This window comes from Seriola aureovittata, chromosome 4 (assembly GCF_021018895.1).
Source record: "Seriola aureovittata isolate HTS-2021-v1 ecotype China chromosome 4, ASM2101889v1, whole genome shotgun sequence".
NCBI classification, from domain to species: domain Eukaryota; kingdom Metazoa; phylum Chordata; class Actinopteri; order Carangiformes; family Carangidae; genus Seriola; species Seriola aureovittata.
Window position 1 is genome coordinate 17,187,289 of NC_079367.1, and position 8,211 is coordinate 17,195,499.

The window sequence follows — 8,211 nt, forward strand, 5'->3', positions numbered from 1 at the left end:
TTAATAATAATACTCTGGAACTGCCGAGTGTCTAAATAAGCAACTGTTTGTTAACAAGCTCAGCATATCAAATTAAAAAGTGACAATATGGCATTACTGTAATCGCAACTTGTTTGCTCCCAAGTGGCTAAAAAAATGAATCAGTAGTTTAAATCGTGAGGATTTCTGGGGATTGCCTAAATTCTGTGCTGTAATTGGGCTTTGCATAAGGATGAATTACACTAATCAGACTCATGACCAGTGAGTTATTGCCAGTTAACAGTAATTTTTATTTTAGCGCCACGTTCAGATGGTATGCCATCAGATTGAGCAGGATTGCTTAGAGTTGAGATGTTCATATTTTATCCGAATGTGGTTGCAAATGAACGATGCAGTCAAAACTTAGGGAAGTTCATCTACAAAAAACCTGGTAATAATTTGGCATTGTAATATATATGACATATCAAAAATAAACCAATTAATAACTTTTTAAGCATGATCCAAATATATTATGTGCCAAACTTGGTGAAGATTATGTTCTGTTCAGTTTGAAAATGACATAGCCAACAATGAAAAACTTGAATTATAAATGGTCACACAGTGGACATACCTGCACCAAAAAATACTTTTTTGGACAACAGTATAACTTTGCACCAGTGTTAGTGAAATCTGTAAGGTATATTTTGATCTTTCTGCCTAAAAAACCAAACAAAAACAGATGAGGAGACTAAAAACATAACCTCTTTGGTAGTGGTGATAAGACATCCCATATGACCGACCACCAGTGGCCAACACAGACCTGACAATACCCTTCCTTTTTTCTCCAGTACAATCTATTGTTTCCCTCTTCTTCATCCCTCATAACCCCAAGACCTTCCCTCTGGTCCTCTAATCCTAAAACTGTGGCTTTGCAGAGACCCCCAAATACCCCCTTCAGCCCCACACAGCCCTCATTTGCTAAAGGATTAGAGTGGGGGCACCAAGGTCAAAGTAAGGCCACCACCAGAGACCCTCAAAAAGAAGAAATGCACACACACCGGGGACCAAAGAGCCAGGGATACACAGGCAAACACACACACATTAGCATTATGTGAACTCTGCACACATTACGCTGCTTTAAAGCACACACAGTTTGAGGAGCAGAACCGCATTATGTATTCACATACTGTAGGTGTGTAGGCAGGACCCACATCGCCAGACACGAACTGAAACAGAGACACAAATTTGCATGAGCATGTGCAGAACTAAATAAATTGACCTTAACTCTCTAACTCAAAAAAATACGAATACATATTTGTGCGACTTTAAAAAACCAGGGTCAAATAACAACTTCAGAGAGAGTAGGAGGCTGCTGATAAATCGTAGCAGCTCTAAGGCGGCGTGAAGCACACCTTCGAAAGAAGTTTAAGCGAGAGAGAAAGACAGGAGGGAGAGTTAGCGAGAGAAGAAAAGTGATTGTCAGGGAGAGAAGAAACATCACTCTGAAAACTTCTAAAGAAGGCCCTGCTCTGGGTTTTAAATGCTCTCCTCCCTCTATCACTCCCTCTCTCTTCCCACTTTCCTCTCATCCCTTTCATGAATTAAAAGCACGGCCGGTCTGTGGGGAGAAGCATAGTTAATTCCGATCAGATCTCCTCCTCCCCTCTCTCCGCCTCCCCCAACCCTCCTCCTCTCCTCCCTGGGCGACGGTTGCCGTGCAGTCTGACAGACGGAGATGGGATCTGACAGTAAACAGGCGTGTGGATGCCCGGCGCGTGATTGACACGTAGGCAGGTCGGCGGGGGCCCGCCCCCCTCCTAATCCTGCCCTGTCAGCTCTAATTGGGGAGGTGGGGCTCTATGTCACCAAGGTGACTGATTGACAGGACCCCAGCTTTGCATAGATATGAGGGAAAGGTGGGGAGGTTCACGCAAGGCATAACACTGTTAACACTACTATACTGCTAATAGAGATATGTGTGTGTGTGTGTGTGTGTGTGTGTGCGTGTGTGTGTGTGTGTGTGTGTGTGTGTGTGGCTGTGTGTGTGTGTGTGTGTGTGTGTGGGGGGATACTGATGCCCAGATGCAGGTGAACACACTCAAGAACATGGCTGAGCACACAAATAAACCGACAGCAATAACCATGAGCAAAATCAACATGCATACAAGATGTCTGAACGAAGACTGCATCTACAAACACACACACGCACACACACACACAAACACACGTACACGTACACACACACACACACACACACACACACACACACACACACACACACACACACACACACACACACACACACACACACAATCTTTTGACATGCTGTGATGAAGAGCAGAGGTTGTAAAAGCTACAAGTGTTGAGATCCGGGATGCAGGGATTCAAAGGTCTTCACCATGTCGAGGCCAATGAACGACAGGGGCAGGGGTTAGACACTAACACTTCAACCCGTGAACACGCAAATGTACGTGCTAATGTGTTAAATGAAAAACTGTCTGAGAGTATATTTGTGTATATACGTGTTGGGGTGATGCATTGTGGGCACATTTAATGCTCTGTAAGACAGTGGTTCCAATCTTTGGGGTCACAATATGATTAACAAGACAGAAGGTAGAAACAAGCCATGCTATTACTCATGTAGCAGCTGTAATGTTTTTATCAGGTGTACCATCTTACTTTAGCGTGTTAGCATGTTGACATTTGCGAGTTCGAACCAAACAGTGAGTACAGCTGAGGCTGATGGGAATGGCAGTTTTGCGGTTGCTTAGTTATAAAACAAATTATGGGACAAATTGAAATGTTGACCTGATGATGGTGCAAGAGGGAGAGTCAGGGGTTCACCAGAGTCTCCAATATTCAACCTCTGGGCACAGTGAGTGTTTGTACAAAGCAATCCATCCAATAGTTGTTGAGATCCTTCAGTAGGGCTAATTACATAATACTTGCAGTTGCCAATTTATTAGTTAAAACTAATACAGTCTAATACGACAGCCTTGCAATTAATTCTACTTTCATGGGTATAAGGTTTGAGATGTGTTAATTCAACTTTATGACCATTTTGGAAGCAACTGAATTGTACTGAGTGATATTTGTATTGTGTGATGTGTTTTATAGCACATCGTCTCACCGTCCAAAGAGGGTAGACTGAGTAGGTAACAAGGCGTACCTAATAATCTCATTCTCAAAATTCGGTTAATTTTCTTTTAGACTTTTCTCTTATCTTTGTAGTTTTGTTTACATCCTCAGGCCTCTAAAAATGATCAAAATCTAAAAATCTGAGACGGAGAATCACTCTGGTTAAGCTGCTCACAACCTCACAGCAATGTACATCTTATGATGAGGGGTCCGAAGTGCACACTGTTTCATTTTAATGGATAAAGGTTGGGGACCATTTCTGTAAGAGGCCATACAATGATCTGCTCCAAGGCATCTGAATTTGTTGCTAATTATAAATGGTTAATTGTCGCACAGCATAGCTGTTATCTTCATGTATGAATTTATTTTAGCGTCAGTGTGTGTGAGTCCATGCGTGCACGTGAATGTGCACGTGCATATGTGTGTTTTGTGTGTTTTGATTGACAGCTGCCACTGACCTGTGCCAGCCAGAGTGCCATGCTGCGGGGCGGTGGGGTCGATCGCTACAGAGACGACCTTCGCCCTCATCTGCATCCTGCCTTCATTAGCAGAGCCAGGCAAGGAGCATAACAACCCAATAAATTAATAAAGAGAAAGAGGGAGAGGAGGGAGGCGGAAGGGAAGGAGGGAGGGAGGGAAGGGAGCAGACAAGAAGAGAGCAGGGAGAGCAAGGGTAAAATGGGAAGAGAGAGTGAGGGAAGGAAGGAAGCAGGCACGAGGGAAAGGGCAGGGAAAGAGCGGTACGAGAGGAAAGAGCGACGCACTGAAGTATAGAGGGCTGGGAGCGAGGACATGGAGAGAAAAGCTGCAAAAGTAGTGTGTGTGTGTGAAGGCTAAGGGTATGCGGTCAGCTCAGGTACAAAAAAAGCTAATGAACAAGAAACATAGAGAGACTGAAGAAGATGGGCAGAGAGAGTATAAGGTACATAAGTATTTAATATATCCCTATAGCAAATAAATCCAAATGTAGATAAAAGGGGGGTACTGTATATTGCAGTGATGCACTGAACCACAAGTCAACCGAATTTGTAAATTTACCCAAGAAGGACTGACAACCGATATTGCCAAAAATATCTCTGGGGCTGATTTAGAAATGTGGCTCCGAGCCCTGTTTAAACAGAGTATTGATACATTACCATCTGTACTGGCTCTTAAATGCCAGTATAGACAGAGACGTACTAACTGGTCCACAGACCAGCATTTTGACGGGGGCCAAATGTTCCAGATTTCCCCACTCTCATTCATGATTGGCCTGAATTTAGCATGGCAACCACATAGCAAATGTTTTAATCAAGATTGAGGTTTAATCATCTACGATTGTATTGGATGCATGGCCTTGCAGGTCTGGTTCACAAACAGACAGAGATGGAGGAAAATACCTCTCGAATACCTCCACGCTTGCAGTAAAACACACACAGCAGAGTCAAGGGGAAGCTCGCAGTGTAAATAAATTATGAACAAGTATGTTACGCGGGATAGACTGTTGGTTGGGAGCTTTCCCAAGAGGACTCTAGTAATGATGCTTTCTCATCTTCCAGCAGAGTTGTATAGCATACAACACTTTCCATTACTCCATCTTCATCACCATGATGGATTGAAATATGGCCTATCCTGAAATGCCAAGAGATCTGTGTTTTTAGACTGATCAAAGAGAAGTTTTTTTCCAACAATGAACGGTGTACTTCAAAATTATCCAGTGTTCTGCACAGAAGAGCTGCGGTGCTTAATATTTTTTTGTCTGATGTGTCCCCACAGACCTCTCAGATCAGCTCAAGTACCCTCGCACTGACACTACCAGTTATTTTCTAAATATGTTCATTTTGATTGGCCCTGATTGTTTAACACTGTCGATTATATAAAATTGGATAATGTAACAATATTTTTTTTCATTCAATCAAATTTTCAATGTTTACTTTGCATTCTATTACCATCCGGAATGAAAGGTGAAGAAGTTTCAACCATTTCTCCATTATGTTTAGCTGTTTTAACTGTTTAGACTTCTCTGTTCGCTTGCTAACTGCAGTAGTTTTCACACACTCTTAATCACAGCACATGGTGTTCAGATGTAATTTCTAGTTTTTCAAATAATTGAACCATACTGCAATCTTTCTAAGTGCCCCCTGGCAACTGCAGAAGCAGCTCATGGGGTAGTACTCCTGGTTGGGAATCATTGTAGTAGTAGAGGAATAAAATGGCACAGAGATCTAGACCAGTTCTGACTGCAACTTGTGTTAGCGAAGACTTTATAGACGACTCAGTTTGAAACATTGAGAGATGTTCACTGAGCCGATCACAGCCAAGTCAATCTGAATTTGGAGAGGCAACAACACCAGCACTCTCAGGAGCGACGTGCAGCCCACTATAACCACCTAATAACACACATCGCATGGACAGGACCCATCTGTTGAGAAGACACAGGTAAAGCGCCTGGCCCTGTTTTTTTTTTTTAATGTCTCTCTAAGTGAGAAGTGCTGGCTGTTCAGGGTCGAGGAGTGTGAGCGCAGAGGAGCGGGGCCTGCTGTGCTGGGGAGAAAATTCTCAGGGCGATCGATGAGGAGGATTAGGGCCGGCTTTGGGGCTCAGAGGCCTGGATCTGAGCAGTATTCTCAGTGGGGCCCCTGGGAGAGCTGGAGAGGAGAGCTGGAGGGGTGAGAAGAGGAGGGCCAGGAGAGAGAGGAGAGAGGGCTAACCTGGAACTGTCAGGAGGCTGAGAGAGGGTTGGCCAGGCTGGGAATAGAAGAACGGCCGGGGTCCCAGTTGACGTTATGAATGGCACTGAAATCCTGCCACCCACTCAGATAAACACACACTGGCCAGTCAGATTGGATAAGCTGCAGAGCAACAGGGGGAGAAGGGGAGATTTAATGTAAAAAGAGAGAGAAAACAGATTTACAAACATGGATGGGATTGGTTATTTTGTCTCCTTACACTCCATCTTTTAATTTTCTTCGGGCCAAATCGGTAGTTGTCTTCTAACTTGATGAGTGCAGCGCACAACAAAAGGCTCCCTCCGTCTGTGTGTCTGCCTCTGATGCTCATGATTGGTCAGCCCATTCGCCAGCTCGCCGCTCTCCCCCGGGTACAGACGGTTGGATCCATGATTCATTTTGCAATGAGGAAAAAAAAGGAGAGAGCGCATGTGAGAGAAGAAACAGCCAAGACCACTGGGAAATTATACGGTGGAGCGGCGTGGTGGATCTGGAATTAAACGGCATAATTAATCAAGCAAAAAAACAAGCACGTTGCTCATACATTTATTATTTGCATTTTTTCCACTTCAGGAGATGTAATCAGCAGATATACGTTGGGGCCCCTGATCCGTGTCACGGGGACCTGGAGGCCGAGCGCCTATTTCGACCACTGACCCTAAAAGCGTAAAGTGGGATCAGTTCTGCTCAAAGCTTGATTTTTTTCGGACTGACTATTATCTCCACACAATGCCCTCTGCCTCCAAAGTAATCTCCACAACAAGCAGAACAAGTCCCACAGAATCATGTTGTTGTCTCCCTGTCCTTTAAATTAGGGTGTCTGCAAAATTGGGTTCACAACTCTCAGCTCTCTGTGGAGTTGTTCTGCATTATGCAGTGTGTGCACTTGACCCATTGAAAAAAAAAAAACCTGGCCACTTTTAGAGAGATACTGCAGAAATATCACAGAAATATGATCAGATAGAAGTATAAGGGGCTGACAAAACCATGTAAACACCTCAGGAAAACCTTCATAATAACTAAATCACCAGTGCAAACACCGCTACAAAGGTCACATTAAGTTGCATGTCTATTAGCAGCAAGTGCTTAAACCCCTGCACACGACTGTACCTCCATCATACTGCATCCGTATGACAGTTTTTTGTCCCTATGGATGCCATTTTTTCTGTGTTTGGCATATGAGGATTTTCAAGACTGGCCCACTGATTTTGCAGTTGGGCACAGATGATTTGGCTTATGTGAAGATCTGTTAGCTGCCTTGAAAACTTAAATGTATCAATGCACTGATTGCCAGTTCTGTTTTATACAGTCTTTATCTGCAGCTGACAAATGACATGCAACATGACCTGATGTTTGCACTTTCTAATGATGATTTTTGTAATTTTTGCTGTGATGTTTTAAGGGTATTGTTACAAAAAGTTAAGTGCATAAGGAAACCCATTAAACACCTTTAACCCACAGTACCACTCTTCACATGTTACAGACACATCTATGAGCTACAACATGAACAGTTCAGCTACAGTTAAGTTCTCCTTTCATACTAATTCCATTAATTAGTGTTAGGACTATAAAATAAAAAGCAAACATTTGAGGAATATTGGTAAAAAAAAATAAAAAAAAATAGTGCTGCTGTGTCTTTTGTTTTCCTACCTTGTCGATCAGTTCACATCTTCTTAGATTTATCTTGTGAGGCATCAGGGGCTGGAAACCAGACACCTAAAAGAAAAGTTCACATACAGTTTATCACATTTATGCGCACTACATATATAGCTTTCCCACTTTGACTTAGTTGTATGTTGTTTTTTCTACTCATCTATATTAGACCTACCTCACTGGTCTTTTTGCGCTGCTGTTATACTTAATTTTCCTTCTGATGATAAATGAAGCTTAAGCTTATTTTATCTTGTTTTATAATAAGGAATGGTAATATGTCTGTGCAGCAGTCACACCATCTAGTTATAATTAGCACTATTATCTAAATTAGTAATGGCGGCAGTAAGAGTAACAGGTTGTTGTTATTGTAGGAATATTGATGTGATTTTCTCCCCATTTCTGAATTTACTCGTAAATTATATTTGCTCATCATGCATACCAAGATCTCCTGTGCTTCTGCTACATGTATCTAACCCTCATTATGTCCATTATGCATAAATACATCCGCCAAACCGTGTAAAAAACCTATCACTTTCCGGCTGGTCAATATGGCTTGTTCCTGGAGCGCCGTCATCAATCGAGGTATCAATATGGAAATACCACTGTGACCCAGACATTAATCAATGGGCTCCTTCGGGAGGAGAGGGAGGGCAGGGGCACCTAAAATCATCAATGAGACGGATCAGCCCGCAGTCAGACTCGGACAGTCCGTATTGATAAGAGCATTTCCACCTGTAGCGGCCGGAGCGGAGAG

General features: G+C 43.0%; 1 protein-coding gene across 1 annotated transcript in view; it reads right to left on the reverse strand.

The window, feature by feature from the left end:
- Window positions 1-7,387, reverse strand: part of npas1 (neuronal PAS domain protein 1) — a 64,099-nt gene extending 56,712 nt beyond the window's left edge. Inside the window, exons 1-2 of the mRNA XM_056374903.1 lie at window positions 6,025-7,387; window positions 5,787-5,927 (exon numbers count right to left, since the gene is read on the reverse strand). The gene's annotated coding sequence lies outside the window, so the exon portion shown is untranslated. The remainder of the gene's footprint in view (window positions 1-5,786; window positions 5,928-6,024) is intronic.
- Window positions 7,388-8,211: the final 824 nt, after the last annotated feature.